The following is a 19,049-nucleotide window of genomic DNA, read 5'->3' on the forward strand; positions in this document are numbered from 1 at the left end:
TTTGAACCCCCGTTATGCGGAATCCAATCTTCCGCCACCGCAAACTCAGGAAAGACCCTGGATTAATCGTAGAAAGAGACTGCGACAAAGCGGGGATGGGAGATTCCACGCAGAAGAACCCGACGAAGGAAGTATGGAGCTGAGTGACCATGCCATCGACGAATTGTACAACGACCATGTCAACGCAGTCTATGAGACTCACTGGGAACGGGATGCGGGACGACGACCGAGGCCCCCAAAGGGAACCCCCCTCCAAAGATTAGACTTACAGAAGCACGTAATCACTATTCAGCCAAAGGGACAATATAACCATCCCAACAAATTCCCTTCAACGGCAAATTGAAGAAGTCGAAAGCACTCCCCTGATGGAAAACCGCTTTGTTTTTGACCAGAAAGCAAGAACCAACACTATTAAAATAACTGTATACGAGGAGAAGTACACTCAAGACATTCTTTAGATTCGCGAGCTTCAGTTGCGAACCGGCAAGGTGGAAGTCAAAGTGTACCGAACCACTACTGTGACCATGCCATGAGGCGTGGTACGTGATATCGATCCTGAAGACACCACCGAGGACCTGCTTGCAGATACCCACGCAGTCTATCATAAAATCACTCAAACGTGGACACTCGGAAGGCAAGGGACGTATACTCACATCCAAAGGCGAAGGAATCTCCCAAAAATTCGATTTTGCGGTCGTTTACTCAACGTCTACGTATCGAGACTTACGACTGTCATATGCCTTAAATGTCGTACCTTGGAACATAAGGCAGCTATCTGGGCACAGTCTCAACTTTGCCGATAGTATGGAAAGCTGCTAAGAGAGGGCCATGAATGCCAGACGACTTTCTGCCTCAACTGTTATTCCGAAGGCTCTACAGTGCATGACGCGAACTGCCCAGCTAAGATACTTATTGACATCAAATCGCTGCGCCGGACTCGGGCGCCGTTACATCTCTAAGGCGACCAAAGAAACTCATGCACATCTACCTTCGAGAACTCCCCCAAATTCACCGCGCTACGTGACAATCAGTCAAGCGCAGACTATCCGGAAATACCTGGACGTCAGAGTCGCTGTAGCCGGTTGGCGCACCCACGAAGACGCCCACTTTTCTTCATGGCGCCAAAAGTAAACCGATACAAACAGCAACGACATTCTAGAATACCTCCGGACTCAACAGCATGGCAGAACAGATAAAGGCACTCAAACATATCAAACTGCAAGACGACGCAAAACTCATCACTAGACGAAAAGAAATGACTCGACTTGAGCTAGTAGTAGCAAAGCAACACAACTCGGTGCAGCCAGCGCCTCCTTCTCTAACCTGCTTATTAACGACAAGCAGATTCAACAGCGTCTGCCACCAGCACCACAAACTAACCCACCGAACGCACAGCAGCAGCAAGTCCACCAGATGGAAAAACCTTCGTCATCACAGCATCAGCACTCACTGCAACAGCAGGAAAAATCTAACAAGAAAGCACGACGAAATATCGCCCACCGCAGAGATTTTGAATGTGGTTCAAAAGTTGGTACAAATACAAGCGCAAAAGAAAGCAAGCACAGGCTCTGGCTCAAGGCTATATGTAAGCGCAGACGCAAACACATGTACAAGCTCAACGAGTTCAATATTTCACAACACATCTACAAAAGTCAGAGGAAGGCCTTCCACCAGGCGCTGCAGAAACTCACCGAGAAACTGTACACCCTCTCGACGGCTTTTACATGGACAGTAAGCTCAACACTACGGTACAAACTACTATTTGGCTGTGGAACTGCCGCGGCCTAAAACGCAAAAAAGGACTTCCCACACAAGTTCAGAAAGCTACGGTCAAGCCAGACATCCTACTTTTCAAAAGGCGAATGGATCAATAACCCTTCCGGGCAATAAATACTAGACTCAACCCAGCATCACAATATATCTCAGTTCACTCCCAACTCACTTCAGATTGCTAGAGAGATGCCCCTGTTTCTCTAAGATGAGTTTTTTTCAATGCTGACGTCAGTAAAAGTACGGGCTGACTGCTGCAGTTTACTGTATGCACCCTCTATATGATCCCCGAATGTGCTGTGCATATGCTCCTACATCCTAACGTATTGCCACAAAACTGTATTTAGAGTAAGTCCACAGTGAGGGGGGATCGGTGGCGAGTGGCCTAGCGCACACTAAGCGCACACCAGCTCGGAGCACGTGGAGCGAAAGCTCGCGCTGCAGAACCCAGGGATCCTGGGTTCGAGCCCCACCCCTGCCCGTTTCGATCTGGATGAGCATCGTACCGGCGTACGGTCGTGTATCACTACTGTGTGGTGCACATTAAAGACCCCAGGCTAGCGGTTGTACCGCAATGGCTAAATTTCTCATCTACAGCTGGGAGACTCGTCGCCCCTGTGAGGCAGACCAAGTTCTAGGCTGCATAAACATACACACAACCCAATTATTATTCCACAGTGAAAAAGGTAAATGGCTAAGCTGCATGCATAATATCCAGACTTACAAGTAACGGATTACTTGTAATCTATTACTTTTTTAAGTAATTTTGTAGTTGCCACGTCATTTTTTTCGCAAGTAATTTGTAATGTAATTTCGTTAGACATATTGGTAACGGATTACTTCAATTACTCGTTATTTGTTAAAAATATGAGCATTATAGAGTAACTAGAGCAATACGAGCAGAACATTCAGCAACATAAAACGAGGAAGTTCAAAAAAAAAACAAAAAACAGCAGGAAGGGCAGAATAGCCGAAAAGAAAACACGATTTTTTTTTTTATGACCGGTCGCTGTGACCACTAGAAAAACCGGTAAGGCCTGTAGACATATACGAAAGACAAAGATCAAGTAAGACAACGCCGAGTAGGCTCTTCTTCACCTTCCATCCTATTTTTCTACTTCTTTCGGGCAGAAGAAAGCTCTTCGTGTTTATTTGTTTCTGTCTTTTACACCGTTTCATCCTTTCCAACTTCTTCGACGTCTCCCGCCACCTGCACAGACATCAAACGCGGGTCCGTACCCCCTCGATTCGCTGGCTCACAACTCGCGTACAGACGATGTCGCCTCGCGCGAGGGTTTTGAATTCTCTTTGTGTTTGTTGCACGCTACTGTATTCTAGCACACTCTTGAGGCACGGCTCAAAATCGCCCGGCACGAGGAGAACATCGTATTCGAGGTTACAAATGATACTTCTTTTGATTTAATTCTCTGGGCATGGTGGTGGAGTCCACTGCTCACTTTACAGTCAACTGTCAACATAAAGAAGGGGAGAGGGAGGGTACGCCATTTAAGGAGGGCTGACAGAGAGAGAGAGAGAGAACGCGTAAAAGTGGTGTGGTCCTCTATTGTTTTGTGAGACCGATAGCCACCGGTTTTTTCGCTCTCTACGCCCTCCCCCCCCTTTGGCCTGCACGAATACTGGTATAAAAGTGAGAACCACGAAGAACGATCGATAACCTGTAACCGCCACTTTTTCTCTGACTGGTCGAGTTTTCGGTCAGGGAATGTCGGTCGTCTCCATGGACATCTCTTATTGAGATATTCAAAAGTCAGGGCATTAAGGAGAACGGAAACCTAAAATTTAGCGCATATTTTACTTTACAAAAATCAGATATTGTCATTAGCAAGAAAAACAAACTCTAATCTACGCAAACGCATCAAGGTAAGCTGTGACACCGGCATTCTGCATTGGCTGCACATTGTAACGGTAGAACCAAGTTTTTCTTTTCTTGTGAATAACAGGCGAAACAACCCGAGTCAAAAGAGAGCTTTCGTAGATTACTTCTTTAGCTCTGAATCTCGTAGCGGAGGTAGACACTGCTACTGTGCATGTGCACCGCTAGCTTTGTCTGCACAGTTCCAGGGATTATTTCCGGAGGCCGTAAGCTAGCGGAATGGCGAATGTGGTTGCAGCTTTCGGTACCTTGTCAGCTTACAGGTGAACGAAGTGTACCTACACTCTTTCTCTTAAACATAATATTTTAGTTTTACAAAGACTACCGTTATACGGGCATATGAGAAATGAAAAGTATTGTTGCAAAACATTTTTGAGAAATATCAAAATTGTTTCTATTGTTTTCTGGATAAGTGTACGGAAAAAGTAATGTGAAAGTAAATTGTAACGTATCGAGTAAAGTAATCCGTTACTTTTCAGCGAAAGGAATTTCTAACGGTAATCCACTACATTTGAGGCTCGGTAATTTGTAGTTGTAATCCACAACGTTTTTCAAGTAACGAGCACAAGCCTGATAATATTGCATGATTGTACATAAATAAATTTTGGGGCTTTACATGCGAAATGGACATAGGGCACCTGACATTCCCTAGAGTAAGACTGAGGGTTAATTCTGGCCACCTGGATATCTCTTGATATGCAACCTAATAATCAGCTACATTGCACCTCCTCCTCAATAAGCATCCATTATATCCCGGACACTCCGACCGGAAAAAAAATGTTTAAATAAAGATGTCTCGTTAAAAAAACTGTCTATGATCAAAAACAATTCACAAGATTGAAAAACAAAATCCCTTAGCCAGACGCATCCCTCTGTACCAGTATCAATCTCAGTGACCTTCTAAGATGACCACCTCTCAACCTTTCTAATGTTAGTGGTGCCAAACGAGGGTGAGGCTGCGTAGCCACTAGTAACAAGAGAGACTCTGTTCATGACACTGCAGCTCACTGAAACAATGTGCTGAATCTTGGGCAGACCGCTGGGCAGACCAGCGGAATGCATCGCCACGAAAACTAAGTTTTCAATTTTCGTAGGCGCCCATCTGCCCGCAAAACGAACGAGACGGCCGATCCTGGATTCAAGCGACGATATCAAGAGATAGCTGCACGTCGACGGCCACCGCATCGATACCCAGTTATCAGCGGATGATTGCTCGGGCCTGCTGGCAGACAGCGCATCGGGACAGCCTATCGTGGGAATCTCTGGGCTATAAAAGCGGCAGTCGCTGAACAACTCTTCGCAGACCAGCGGAATGCATCGCCACGAAAACTAAGTTTTCAATTTTTGTAGGTAAGATTTCATATTCACTCGCTTACTATTTGTAAGTGCGCGGGTGTGCATTTCGCTGGTCTGCTTTTTGCTTTTTGCTTCTTGTTTGGCGTTTTCACGAAAATGGCTGAAAAAGGTGACTGTCTTTCTTGCCTGAAAAAAATTGGACATGATGCTGCATGTATTAAGTGTTCGGAGTGCACAAATTATTACCACATGGGCAAGTGTTCTGGAATGACAAAAAATGTAATGAAGTCAATGAACGACGTAGAAATTTCCGAATGGCAATGCAACACCTGCAGGTTGCATTCCCAACGACAGTCTGCGACTCCCGAGGTATCTCAAGGGGCGTCAGAGCTGACCCCAAATGAGGAAAAACTTGAAAGGTTACTCAAACAAAATGAATCTATCAGTGCAAAGTTGACCTCCGTCCTTAATAGGATGTCTTGCATTGAGAGGTCTCTCGAGGCGCAGACTGCGAGGTCCGACGCGATGATGCTCAAAATAGAAAATCAGAGTAAAACAATAGCAGGAATCGAGGCAGCCATGAATGATCTGACAGCAAGGTATGAGGAATTGAACGTTCATTTGGATAACCAAGACAAAACAATAAATGAACTACAGCGGAAAATCGGCGAACTAGAGGAAATGATTTCACAAAGGGATGAAGAGGTTGGTGAACTAAGAAAGGCTATCGACAATGCAGAGCTGTACTCTAGACGGCAGAATATTGAAATCCATGGTATAGTCCAACGACCGAATGAAGATGTTATGAGCGTAATCAACACACTGGCAACGAAGCTGGACCTAGCACCAGTGACTTCGAACGACATCGAGGCTGCCCACAGGCTAAAAGCTAAAGAAGGAAGAATCACACCTATATTGGTGAGATTCACCGAGAGGCGTACACGGGACTTGTGGGTGAGAAAAAGAACTACTCTTAGAAATTAGAACATTTTTATAAATGAAAACTTGACTAGAGCGCTGAAAAGTTTGTTGTGGTCCACCAAGGCACGTGCGAAGGAAAAAGGATACATGTATACTTGGATGAAGAACGGAAAGATATTCGTAAGGCAGAAGGAGGGAGCGGCGGTGATTCAGATTGAGAGCGAACGAGACTTTATCAAAATTAGGTAATCATGGAATCGCTTTTTGAATCGTTCCCTGAGTGGGACGAATATACGAAAAGTTCCAGAGCGGAAAGAAGTAACGCTGACACTAAACTAAGCTTAATTCATGTAAATGTTAGGAGTATTTACAGACATTGGGATCAGTTAATGTTAATTTTATCTACGCGACTACCAAGTTTGGATGTGCTTATTTTGAGTGAGGTCAGTGCTGATGAGGCAGGTTGCGCTACATTTTCCTTGCCGGGCTTTAATTTTTTCTGCTTGTGCCGAGAACAAAGGAAAGGTGGCGGAGTTATGATGTACATAAATGACAAATGCTTATCAGAAAAAATAGATGTTTCATTTATACAAGCAGAAGTGTGTGCTGCTATTGTTCACAAAATGAATTTTTCTTATGTTGTGTGTGCTGTATACAGGCCACCCAGTTCAAATATACCTATATTCTGTGATGAATTGGAACAATTCCCTCAAAAATTTAATAACAACAAATACCTAGTTCTGGCAGGAGACTTCAATATTGATGTTCTGAATGAGAATAAACAGGGAGTACCGCGTTATCTTGATAGCCTCGCTTTATTTGGTCTAGAAAATGTCATTCAAAATTATACGAGGGAGGAATATTATGGTAATAAAATTACAAAATCATGTATTGACCACATAGTTATAAGAATTAGTAATTTGAAAACACTGTCTGGAGTCATTAAGCAAAAGGTAGCTGACCATTGCATTACTGTACTTTCAATATTGGGCGAAATTACTGCTGAAAATGTAGATTTAGAAAATGGGTACAAAGTTATACTAGATGCTAAAAAAATCGATAATTTAATACAATCGTTCGATTGGAATTCTTTATGCGAGTTCGATCATATTGTAGCCTATGGCAAACTAGTGGACACGTTTCAAGATATTTATTCTAAAAGTGCTAGAAAAATAAAGTTGAAGAAACGAAAACCTGAGAATGTTTGGATAAACGAGGAAATATTAGAATTGTGTGATCAAAAGGAAAGGCTTTGGAGCAGATGTAAGCAAAATCCCGAAAACACAGAACTAAGAAATGAATTTCGTGCATTGCGCAATAAAGTGACAGCAAAAATACGTTTAGAAAAAGGGAAACATTACTTAGATCAATTCACCTCTTCGAGAAGAAATATAAAAAAGACATGGAACCTAGTAAACCAATTAACTGGCAGAAAGTCTAAAAATAGCGTGGATGATACAATTAAAAAAAACTTTCCTGGATTAGATTCTTATTTAACGTTATCGGAATCATTTAATAAGTGTTTTGTTGACTCCGTAAGAAGCATAAAAAATAACATTTCACTGAATGGTCCCAATCCCGTCACTTCACAGGTCAGATGCTCTAGTTCGGCGTACTTACCTCAGATGACGGAGAGCGAACTTTTGAGGATTATAAATGCTATGCCAATAACTAAAACACCAGGATTTGATAATATTAGAGTACGAGATATTCGGTATAATTTTGATAAATTAAAACACGTTTTAATGAAAATAATTAATGACACCTTTCATACCGGAAGAATTCCTAAGGGCTTGAAGATATCTATTATACGTCCACTGTATAAAAAGGGTAAAAAACAGGAATTGGAGAGCTACAGGCCCATTTCCATTCTGCCTGCATTAGCTCGTATAATCGAGAAGTGGGTACAACTAAGAATGACCAATTTTTGTGATAAATTTAATTTATTTTCGAGTACGCAATATGGTTTTCGACTACAAAAAAGTACTATTACACTTTTAGAAGATTTTTCTGACTGTGTTAATCAAGCACTAGACAATAACAAGATTGCCCTGGCACTTTTTATAGATCTATCGAAGGCTTTTGATACCATTGATCATTCTCTGTTGCTTGAAAAGCTTTACAGATTGGGCTTCAGGGGACAGTTTTATAACTTTTTTCAGAATTACTTTAACGACAGACAACAAATGGTTAAAATTATGAATAATTTAAGTAGTACAGTTAAAGTCGAATGTGGTGCACCACAAGGTAGCACTCTGGGACCAATTTTATTTAACGTTTACATAAATGATTTGGGTATTCTACCTCTACGATCTAAGCTATTTCAGTATGCTGACGATACGGTGCTAGTTTTACTTTATGAAAACTATGATGATGCTGTTTTAGTCTTCCAAAGAGATATAAATGAACTAATAGGTTGGTTTAACTCAAATGCCATTTCCGTTAATTTTGCCAAAACTAAGTTACTGTGTTTCCGAAATTCTCATAAACGTATTGATATGTCACCTAGAATTTTACTTCATTCGACACCGTGTAATAATTGTACTTGTAAACCTTTGCCATACGATAATTGTGTAAAATATTTAGGATTATACGTCGACGAACATTTATCATGGAATCAACATGTGGAATTTGTGACTAAAAGACTACGTGCCGTTTCAGCATATCTGTACAGAATAAGAAGCTTGTGCAGCGTAAAGATAAGACTACTGGTGTACAGGTCGTTAGCTGAATCAATTCTACGATATGGAATCACTTTATATGGTCACTGTTCTCCATACAAGACAAATGCAATAAACAGAATTTTAAAACATATGGTTAAAAACATCACATACGGAACTACATACGGAACATTAGATATGGAAGATAAAGCAAAGAAGCTCCAAATTTTATTCTTTAAAAATTTTCATAGATACGTTACGTTTATAAATTATTTCTATGATGCAACGTTCAAGGTTCCAGTGGAAAAGCCTAGGGACCTAAGGCGCAAAGAAAGGTTTATAATCCCCAGAATTTACACGCGATACGGAAAAAGATGCAGAGCTCACTTTATTCCCACCTTATTTAATGACCTCACTCAGCCTTTAATGAAAATAAATTCGATAAAAGTACTAAAAAAAGAAATAAAAACTGGTGCCTCTCATTACCTCCATAAACACTACTTTACTACCATCACTGTATACTTGCCTCTTGATGATTTCGATAGTTGTGTTCATTTTGTTTTGTGCCGAATTGCGGCTTTGTTTTGTATTAATGTTGGTATCAATGGCCACATTGCACTCGTTCGATTTTTTTTTATCATGATGTATTAATATGTATTTCGCTGGATTGTCTGGTCCTACGCAAAAGCAGAATACTGCTTTTGTAGGCCAGCATTATTTGTATGTATTTGTAAAGGGAATAAAACACATTATTATTATTATTATTATTATTCACACAGACATTGTTTGGCAGCCTTACTGTTGTGCAGTCCGTTCTGTTCAACTTCGGATTCTGCTCGCTGGGGAACACACGTCCAGAGATGCAAACTCTGTCATGCTCTCCAAAAGGGCCAGGGATTTTATCAGGTACTTGCCTCTCGACCAACACATACAAAGGCCCTTCCACGGGTCTTGGTTTGCCGAGAAGGGCTACAGGCTCTTTGTTCGGCGCACCACACAGGAGGAAGTCCTGAACGTGAGGGCTTACGAGTGCCTTGCATGCGTTTACTTTCTGAGTAATTATAACACGCGTCATCATCTAATGAGGCGCACCCTTCGCTGAAGTGACGAGGTTTTTAAGCTTTCCCATGCCTGCCTAAAACCGAAGCATGAATGCGCCGAAACGGGTTTTTGCAGCATGACATTCTTTGCAAGATGTCGCAGCTGATGCTAACGGGAAGCCATTTTTTTCTCAGATTAAAGAAACTGGACGGCTACAACAAACTGCACAGTCAGTCTGTGCTGTCAGCAATATCAGAGGTGGACACCTCGTATTGAATAAGTAGAAGAATACCTCGCGCTAGCAGGCTGAAGATGGTTAAGTAGCAACCAGGCAATGTGCCTTCCGTGCACACTACGATGAAGTTGAGCAGCCGTTGCTGCCATTCGGTGACCTTCCAAAACTTCCTTAAACGAACAGATCTAAACAGACGTGCCATGCACTGGGGGGACTTGATGTGACAGAGCCGCTCGCCTATCTCTTTCAGGAGTTGTGGCAATCCAATGTAGTACATTGCACCGACATTGGATTGTCACGACTCCAGAAACTGACGTGTCACACCAAGCAGCACACAGTACATGTAGCCTGGTGTGAAGCTCCACAAAATGTCGAAGCCAGCCGAGTTGATCAAAGCTGAGGGCCTCTTTACGCCCTAGACATGCGTGCCCGTCTCGAACGCCTCGGCCATGTTGCGCTCCACTCCTTCTTTGGTCCTATAAGGCATACTGGCGGAGCCAATAGGGTGCTGGACTCTCCCTGTAGAGCGAATATCAGGACAGAAAGATTAATTGATACTATAATCCGCAAATATAAGCATATTAATTTTCATGCTTAACATCCTTAGATCTTAAAAGAGTATGTACGCCCTGATTCCCAAATTCGCGCGTGATAACTATGTAACCTTAAAATATAGGAAGCCTTTTTTATTTCATAGCTCCATCAAATTTGTGATATGAAAGAAAATTGGGCCCCAAGCTGGTAAACAATTAGACATCATATGTTGTTCTTTTATTCCACAGATGCAGCATGCCCTTCAGTTGCAGTAAAAATCTTCTGCAATAGCATTGAGCACGAATGAAAAAACAGCAGAATAGTGACAGGCAAGAGGCAATTTGGATAGTAGGGTCAGTGTATTGTATGGATAATCAGTTGCACACATTGTCTGATTAATTATGCTGCATTGCTCTATGGACCAGTCGATATAATAATAGATGTTAAACCGTATAAATAAATTGTCGTATACCTTCGACGGTCTTGCCTGGGTGCAGGCACCAGCTGCACCCAAAGTAGCCGTTGTATTGAACCAAGTTCTGCATCAGGGCCCTGGCTTGAGAATCGGTTGAGCAGCAGACGCAGTATACCTGGAACAGAAGCAGGTCAAACTGTGAAATATTCCTACATTTTAAAGTGACTAAAGAAAACAAAGCGTTGTGTAGGAATCGGCCTCCGTACACTTAGATAATGCTTCTCTGTTTAGTAAGCAATTTCATTTTATATATTAATATAAATGAAAACATTTGTGTTTGTGGCGCTTCCAGAAATATATTATGTCCAAATATGATTAACGGAAGGTATAACAAAAATATTCCAGAGGAATTGTCCTCTAGTAGACCGAAATTGTCATTGAGGAGAAATCAGACTGGAAGAGGGCTTGGATCCTCTATCATATTATTAGGCATATCTGTATTTTAGAGTGAAAAACAATGTAAGCTAACCTTTGAAGTAGTCGAAAGAAAAACAACTGATCTTGTTGCTATCGCTACTAAAAAACTACTAATTGAGCTGCAATTTGTTATAAAAAAAAAGAATGCATGGCAAGCGCTCGTGTTTGCATGTGTAACTTGTGCGAGTCAATACCCGAAGGAACGGCTTGGAAGGGGAAGGGGGAGAGAGGGGTATACCCGTAAACAAAAGATTGTGGGAGAGGGGAATCCAAACACGAGAGATCCTGGGAGGGGGTGGGTACCTGGACATGAAAGATCCTGGGGGGAGGTGCGGCGAGGTTTCTGAATGTCCTGAGAGAACACGAAATATCAGAGGAGAAGGGGGGGAGGGGGTCTCGGGGACATTCGCCGAATGCAAATGTCCTGGGAGAGGGATACCCGGACACGAAAAATTGTGCGGGGGGGGGGGGGGGGGGGCATGAGGCTTCAGTCACTCAGCCAGTCAGTTCATGCTCAGCGTTTACTTTCAACAAATACTAGCCTTTAAATGTTGCACATAAAAAATAATATTACCTTCCAGATAGCCTCCCTATCACAGGTGCGCTCCACGTCAGTCTTGGTGAGCAGGTTCATTTGTTTTGCGAAGGCCCGCAGCACCAAAGTCATGTCTGTATGGCTCTGACCGTACCAGAGCATGGAGATAGTCAAAGTCTTCCAGCGAAGGTCCGGAGGCAACTCATCAATAGTCATTTGCCCTGGCCAAATCGAGAACTTAGATAAAATAAATTGTGGACTACCGTCCGAGCTCACCGTCATCGTCATCGTCACGTTCAGGCTGAGCTGGCTCGTTTTTTTCTGTAGAAAGCTCCATCCGTAATGTCACCCATGGCAGCTGGGTTACAACGATCTCATGTCTTCTGCAGGGAGAACTTCAGCGATCTGCCAGCTTCTTCGGATGCAAGCACTGAAGTGAGCAACTGCTCCAAGGAAAGGCTGACAAAAAAAGAAAAGATTGCCTTCTCTCGTCAGCTTCTTTCCAGTGTACTTCTGACCACACTGCGCACATGTCACCTCAACTTGGTTCTTCTCCTTGAGGTCTCCTGCAGATTCCCCCTGAAGAAGCATGCAGTGTAGACAGTAAAAGTGGAAGGTTTAACACTCCAGCGAAATTCCCGCAAATTTTTCAAACAAGAACTTTGTATCGGGAAGGTCATCCCTCTTTTGATTGAAGCCAACGAACTTCATCAGTTTTTCTACTAGCGTCCACGACATTCCAGACGTGACGGCGAAGTCCATTACGAACGTGACTAGGTGTTGCGCTGAAAATTCGGAGGCAGGAGGAGCTCCGCGGCTGACAGAACCTTCACAGTTTTGATCATCTGCAGAACCTTCGCGATCTTGCTCATCTGCCACCTGTGAGACAGACTACTCGCATTCGTCTTCCTCGTCTAAATCACTGGTGCTCTTCGAAGAGGTTCCGGGGTCGGACGGTTTATTGTCCGCAGAAACATCGCATCTCTCGGCACAAAGTGACCGGTGCTCCGTCGACCTCAGAAGGCCGTCTCTGTAGAAGAACGGCTTCAAGTAGAGCTTGCGCCGCTTTGGCGTCTCGGACATGCCGGCGGTATAAGGCGTCGCCACACGCCACTCGGTAATTTCGAGTCAACAGTTCTCAAAGGAACACAAATAAACTCCATGTTACCTCAGAACTCACTGCCAGGTCTCGCAAGGCCGGAGGCTGCATCTTTGGATTTGGATTTTGTATAAAACATAAAAAAAATATTACGGAAGCAATAAGATTGTCAAAATATATCTTAGTTTAATAAGGGCTTATTTAGTTGATTTATTATATTCAATTTCTTATTCCATCAACTTTGATGCTTTGGAGGAGCCCCACGTGGTACATAGAGACACTCTGAAGCTCTATGGGAAGCTAGGAGGAAAAAAAATAGTTTAGCACCTGCAACCCTGAGTACCTGAGCACCGCTCCTTCGTGAACAGTTGAGCTCGCTTCTTGCTTCAACTTTTTAGCGAACTCACTGCGCGTTTTCTTTGTTTTAATGTTGCGTTACGGTCGTTTTCTGTATTAGTTCTTTTGACCTCCTAAATATTGTGTTCAGTGGTTCTTGCACTTATTTCTTACCATAGTCATTTTACGTTTTTTCTTAGATAAGGATTGATGACTGTCATGTACGCGCTGGTTCGGTTTGTTAATGACCTGGAGAAGTGCAGCCATGTAACACATCAATGAGATACGAAACTTCAGCCCAGTTCATAAAACGGACTTCTACAACAAGGCCCACTACCCGGTCTTGTGGACAGAAAACATTGACAATAGGAACACGAGTTTACACTGCGCAAAGTCTTATGCTTGGCTGTAAGCACTCGTTATAGGCCGCGATTAGGCCTCTTTGTTGCTTGGACTTCCCTGATAAATTTTCAAAATATCAATTTCGTAAATACCGAATAAGTGCGTGAATGCCTCAAGAGGGTCCCAGTGCCAAGATGAACGGCCGCAGAGGTGAGCTGTGAGGACAAGACGTTTACCCAAAAAAGAAACAAGGTAATATCTCCAACCTCCTTTCACTTTCCGATTTGACTTATGCAGTGGGGAACATTTCCTTGTGCTCAAGCTTCCTGTGGGTTTGCGATTCAATATAGGTCGGAGCGTAATGTCCGTATTGGGAGGGTCTTTCGGCGAGTCGGTTCCATGCCCGACTCGATGTACCTTTTTAAATACGGTAGCGTTTCTGAGCGAAATTTCTGTATATGCTTGCTTTGCGCACTTTTGTGCTATACTACTGCTTCACTGACTGATTTTGCCCTTATCTATTACAGGGTTATTAACGCTTTTTTGCACTTAAAATGGAACTTACTAGTGTCTAAACATCTCGATTCTCGTTTCCTGTAACATAAACGCTAGCCACATTTATCTACTACTCAATTTGGCCAGAGGCATTCAGGCAAATTGCGGCGCGAGCACCACCTGATGTCTCTGCCTCCACCCCCTTCCCCAAACAAATGTCACTGGCCCATGCTTGGGACTGGCGTGAGCCAAAGCAGCCCAATTGATAGTTCCAAATAACGTTTTCAGAAGTTACTAGTTTAATAGTTTTAGGTAGTGGGTGCAGTACACTCGACGAGCTCCTTTCACATTGCAAAACTCTAAAACGTGTGATTTTGGGGAAACATTTATACTATACTTCGTTCCACGATAACTTGGCGAACTGTGGAGGCTGTGGCCCCCGCGACCGAATTAGGGCCTCAGAGCAAAGCACATGACAATACTCCATGGGCGAGGTTACGGAGGCCTCGTTACCGCCACAGCAACAGCGCCTTCCGTGACAAGAACGTAGTTAGGCCTCGTTTCCTTTTAATGCCAATTGAACTCGTGCGATTGCTTCTTTATCGACACGACAGAACACAAAGACGAAGACGTGTTACTTTTCAACGATACTTATTTCGGATCTACTAGCTCTTTTCTAAGAACAACCAGGTTTTTGAACATTGTTTGAACGATTGCAGCGCTGTAATCGACCGCTTCCGCTCAAAACTTAGCCCTGGCATGAGCACCCGCCACAGATTCGCAAGTAAGTTGAGCGTATGGTTATATCGTAAACTGTTCCCGAAGATCTGGCTACTCTAGCGGACGGCATTGTTGCGGCGGTGGACGTTCACCCAAAGTTGGTTGGTTTCGTAGCAGACGACAGCCGGTTCCTCCGGGCCTCACATTTGGCTCAGTGACACATACTCCCATGACTTTGTGCCACGTGCCTTGCTCCGACGCTCCTATTGGGTCGCGGGAGCCGTAGCCTCCACAGTTTGTATTATAGGCTATAATTGATGTCATTCTGGCCAACACAAGGCATTTAGCCAGGATTTCGTTTCGGGGGGGGGGGGGGGGGGGGGGCACTTCCGCGTGACATGCCTGGTCTGCACCTATTCTATGCAATTGAAACGTGTGATCAACCCTACCTATTAGGCTCATTAAATGAATGAAAATTATTTAAACTGCGGAAGAGCTCCAGAGTTGGAGTCAAGTTTCAATGGTGGACCTTGGCAGTCTGGGTGTGTACAGATATTCAGTTTAAGCATAGGGGTTGCTTAGTTTGTAGATTTGCAACTATTAGATTTGATTAGTAAGATTTGTTGCATTGTTTACAAAAGCTTACAAGCACGGGGCAGAGGAAATTTCTTTATCCCGGAAACCCTAACGACCGATTACGCTGCTTGAGGTTCTACAGATGTGACAGGAAATAACTCTCACGTAAAAATTTATTTCAGACTGGCGTTGATGGCTTTGGAGAGCTGCCTGACCTACATGCAGCCTCAAAATATTCCGAGCCAATAAGCTGACCTAGATGCTTTCCCGTACCAGCTGCTGCTTCTACTACACTGGTGCAAAGCGGCGAAGCGCTGCCGTAAGGCGCAATCTGCAAGTTTGCAAAGTAGTCGGGCGCCTGCAAAAGAGTCAGCCCTCTCATTTAAAGTCACGCCCACCTACATTGTGTTTAAATTAACTAATCTTGTACGTCGATGGGGGTCACTTGTAAGCTTTTCAAGAAATTTAATGCTGATCTGCTTTGTGATGGGAATGCCAAGGTTGGGAAACAACCACTTTAAATAGCTGACATTGTTGAAGCTGTTTCTTTCAATATAGCACCAGAGACTGATAGGTTAACTGAACCTTGTCGAGCTATGGAACTCTGCCAAGCTTCTACAGCAAAGGGAGCACCCACAACAGAACTTAAGTTACTTGAACGTATGGGCCTTCGTGGATGTGACATTGGTTATTTTTTGTATTTATAGCACACCCAGGGCTATTTCGACGTGATTCCCAGGACAAGACGTCAATGAAATGTGAGTTCACATGCATGCAGCCTTTTACATACAAAACAAACCGACCTAAATGCACAGCATATATATACAGCCAACCAAGGAGTCATTCCATACATTCCTCGGTCGAGCAGTGCAATGGCAGTTGAGTTGGCTGTGTGCGTATCTAGCTTGTTTATATGAGACCCCATCCTGCATTTACACTCTGCATCACCCTCAGGGCTGGCTGCACAGGTGCCTCACGCCAGGGTCCTGCGGCAGGAGAGTTACCTTTTGATATTTTAGGAAGATTGCCTTGCTATGAAATTTTAATAACCTGACATGAGCTCATGTGTTGCTGCTTGCATATGCATGACTTCAGGAACAGCTGCTAATCACGTTAACTGAACAACACAAATGTTTGACAGATTTATAATTTCAGCATCACCTGTTTCATGTCTGGAGGAATTCGCCTATATGCCTGATGGTTCAGTAAGTACCTTTCTAGTTTTGTAAGGTCTACATCTAGAAAGGCTTGCGACACATAAGAAAACGGGTAAAATATATGGCATATTTGTCAAGTATTAGATGTCGAGTTGAAAGATAACCTAGTCTCATATTTCGTTCAAGTAGCAAAACGTAATTGGTTATAGATTACTTATTTCTTTGGTCAGTGAATATTTAATGTTCCTTAGAATGCAATCAATCAATTTCCAGTGTTAATATATGAGCCTTTTTGTTTGTTCGTTAGCCGTAATGAATCGGTCTAGGACTCTATACTTATTTTTTCTGCAAGTTATACCACAACTGAAACTCAGTGTACAAAAATAGTTTGGTTTAAGCTCATTGCAGTCCTTTTATCAGGAAACACGAGAAAGCACACTGGGCTACACATAATGGGCACACTATAATTAATTTCATTTTCACAAGAACGTAATATTTTCAATTTGGTAAAGATTGATCTTGCGGATAAGTTTCGGCCGATGGCGAAATTTTGTGCTTGCAAAATTTTCGCAAGGCAGGTACCTTGCAAAATATGGAGCCCCCGTAAATAGAGTCACAAGCTCAATATTTTTCGAGCCCACACCCTTGAGTAGGCTCGCAAAATCTCCATGCTTGGAATTTGCGAAATTCCCAAACAGAAGGATCATGCTGAATTCATTATTGCATGAATGTGCTGCATATGTTGCTGTCTGCAGTAGTCCCGGTTACAGCATATGTTTGGATGTAACATACTGATTTGTAAAGTTCAGCTTGTTTTCCCATCTCTACCATAATCACTCAACCTCGTATCTGCATGCTGCAAACCCTTTTTACAAGACTTAAATCTTTGTCACTATCAAGGTCTGTTACAATGAGCTTAGACTGTATGTGTTGCTGTCTGCAGCAGTAACTTTATACAGCAAATAACAATTTGCATCATCTTTTGCTGTTGCCTTCTTGCAGTTGGGTACTTTGAATCCTTTCTGCAGACAAGGAGAGCACGTGTCACTGCACTTTCAGAATAATCTTTGATTATTGGGAATTTTGCAAGTGGTCAGGCGTTATATGTTTTCTTGTGCAATTACTACTTTTCCACTTCTTATTGCTCAGATATCCAAATAATAAAATACCTGTGACATAAATCATGCTGTACTGTTCGCACGCGCAGAGAAAAAGTCGCAGGGCGAAATTCATCGATTTTTCGCAGCATAATCGTCTCATGGAGTTCATCTTGGTTCGTTTAAATGGGACCCTTTATGTTTTTGCCGAAGCAGGGCATGAAACCAGCCGTTGTCTCTACGAGGCCACTACATCAAGGACATTAATTTTAAATCCGTAACAAAACTGCAAAAATCTCAGGTAAACTACATTTCAGTGATGCTTTTTCTCACGCCCGTTTATTCCCAGAGAACGAAGACTCATCCGAAACATATATACTCAAAGGCGAACTGCAAACCTACTTTTACAACACTGCTACTTTAGGTTCTAACGTGTCACATTGCACAGCATGCAGTAATATTTTATGTCTTCTAGGTTGTCGAATTGTGTATTCAGTCTCAGCGGACATTCAGACCTGGTTAGATTTTCCGTCTCATTGGATCTTCAGTCACGGTGGACATTCAGGCCTGGTTGGATCTTTCATCTTGATGGATCTTCAGGCACGCTGGACATTCAGAGCTGGTTGAATCTTCCGTCTCGTTGGATATTCAAATTCGTTGGACATGGCATCTCAATCGAACATTTCGCCTCGATGGATATTTGGGCCGGAAGCGGAATCGTGGATAAACACTATATCTCATTTTTTAATCGTCTGAAAGGAAAGGAGTGCACTCTATTGAGGATCACGGACTGGCCATGTACCCAACCTATTTGTACATTAGTGTTTTTTTCTTAAAAATCATGATTTTTGAATTTAGAGTTTATTGGATAAATTCGAATTGTCAAAACTTTGACCGGTGTCTTTCGGAGTTTTTCGGATTTATTCCATAACACGAAACCCAACCAATGGGAAGGACTCTGAGTTTTCTTAGTTTATCTCTTGTGAAATTTGGAGCGTAATTTTTTCGGACTTTATTTTCTATTGAAATGTCGGTGTTCATCAAATTTTATATTTGTTATATTCCCAATTAGTTGAACTTCGAAGCTGAACTTTACTGTGTTCCCAATTTTTAAAATTTCAAATACAAAAACAAAAAGACCGGACACAACCGTATAATATATTAATCAAAGATAACTTGTACTCCGAATGACATTTATACAGCTGAATTTGACATTGGCGCCCTTACCATTGGCCATACTAACTATCCTACAACAAATATTGCAAAGAAGTGTTCGATAACTTGTACCCCGAATGATATTTATACAGCCGGTACAAAGAACAACTAAACTCCTGGAAGTAGTCGCTTGGTAGCAAGGAAGCTTCATCTGCCCTCCCTCTCCATTGAAGTATACGGGTTCATAGCAATCACTGTTTTGAACATACTACCGCTTTTTCCCCTAAGCACACA

At 42.7% G+C, this 19,049-nt stretch overlaps 1 pseudogene; it reads right to left on the minus strand.

Annotated features, from left to right (window-relative positions):
* Positions 1-284: 284 nt before the first annotated feature.
* LOC115327124 lies at positions 285-10,094 on the minus strand (annotated as a pseudogene).
* Between the last annotated feature and the right edge of the window lie 8,955 nt (positions 10,095-19,049).

Source organism: Ixodes scapularis, unplaced genomic scaffold (assembly GCF_016920785.2).
Source record: "Ixodes scapularis isolate PalLabHiFi unplaced genomic scaffold, ASM1692078v2 PGA_scaffold0__279_contigs__length_252992795, whole genome shotgun sequence".
Lineage (NCBI taxonomy): Eukaryota > Metazoa > Arthropoda > Arachnida > Ixodida > Ixodidae > Ixodes > Ixodes scapularis.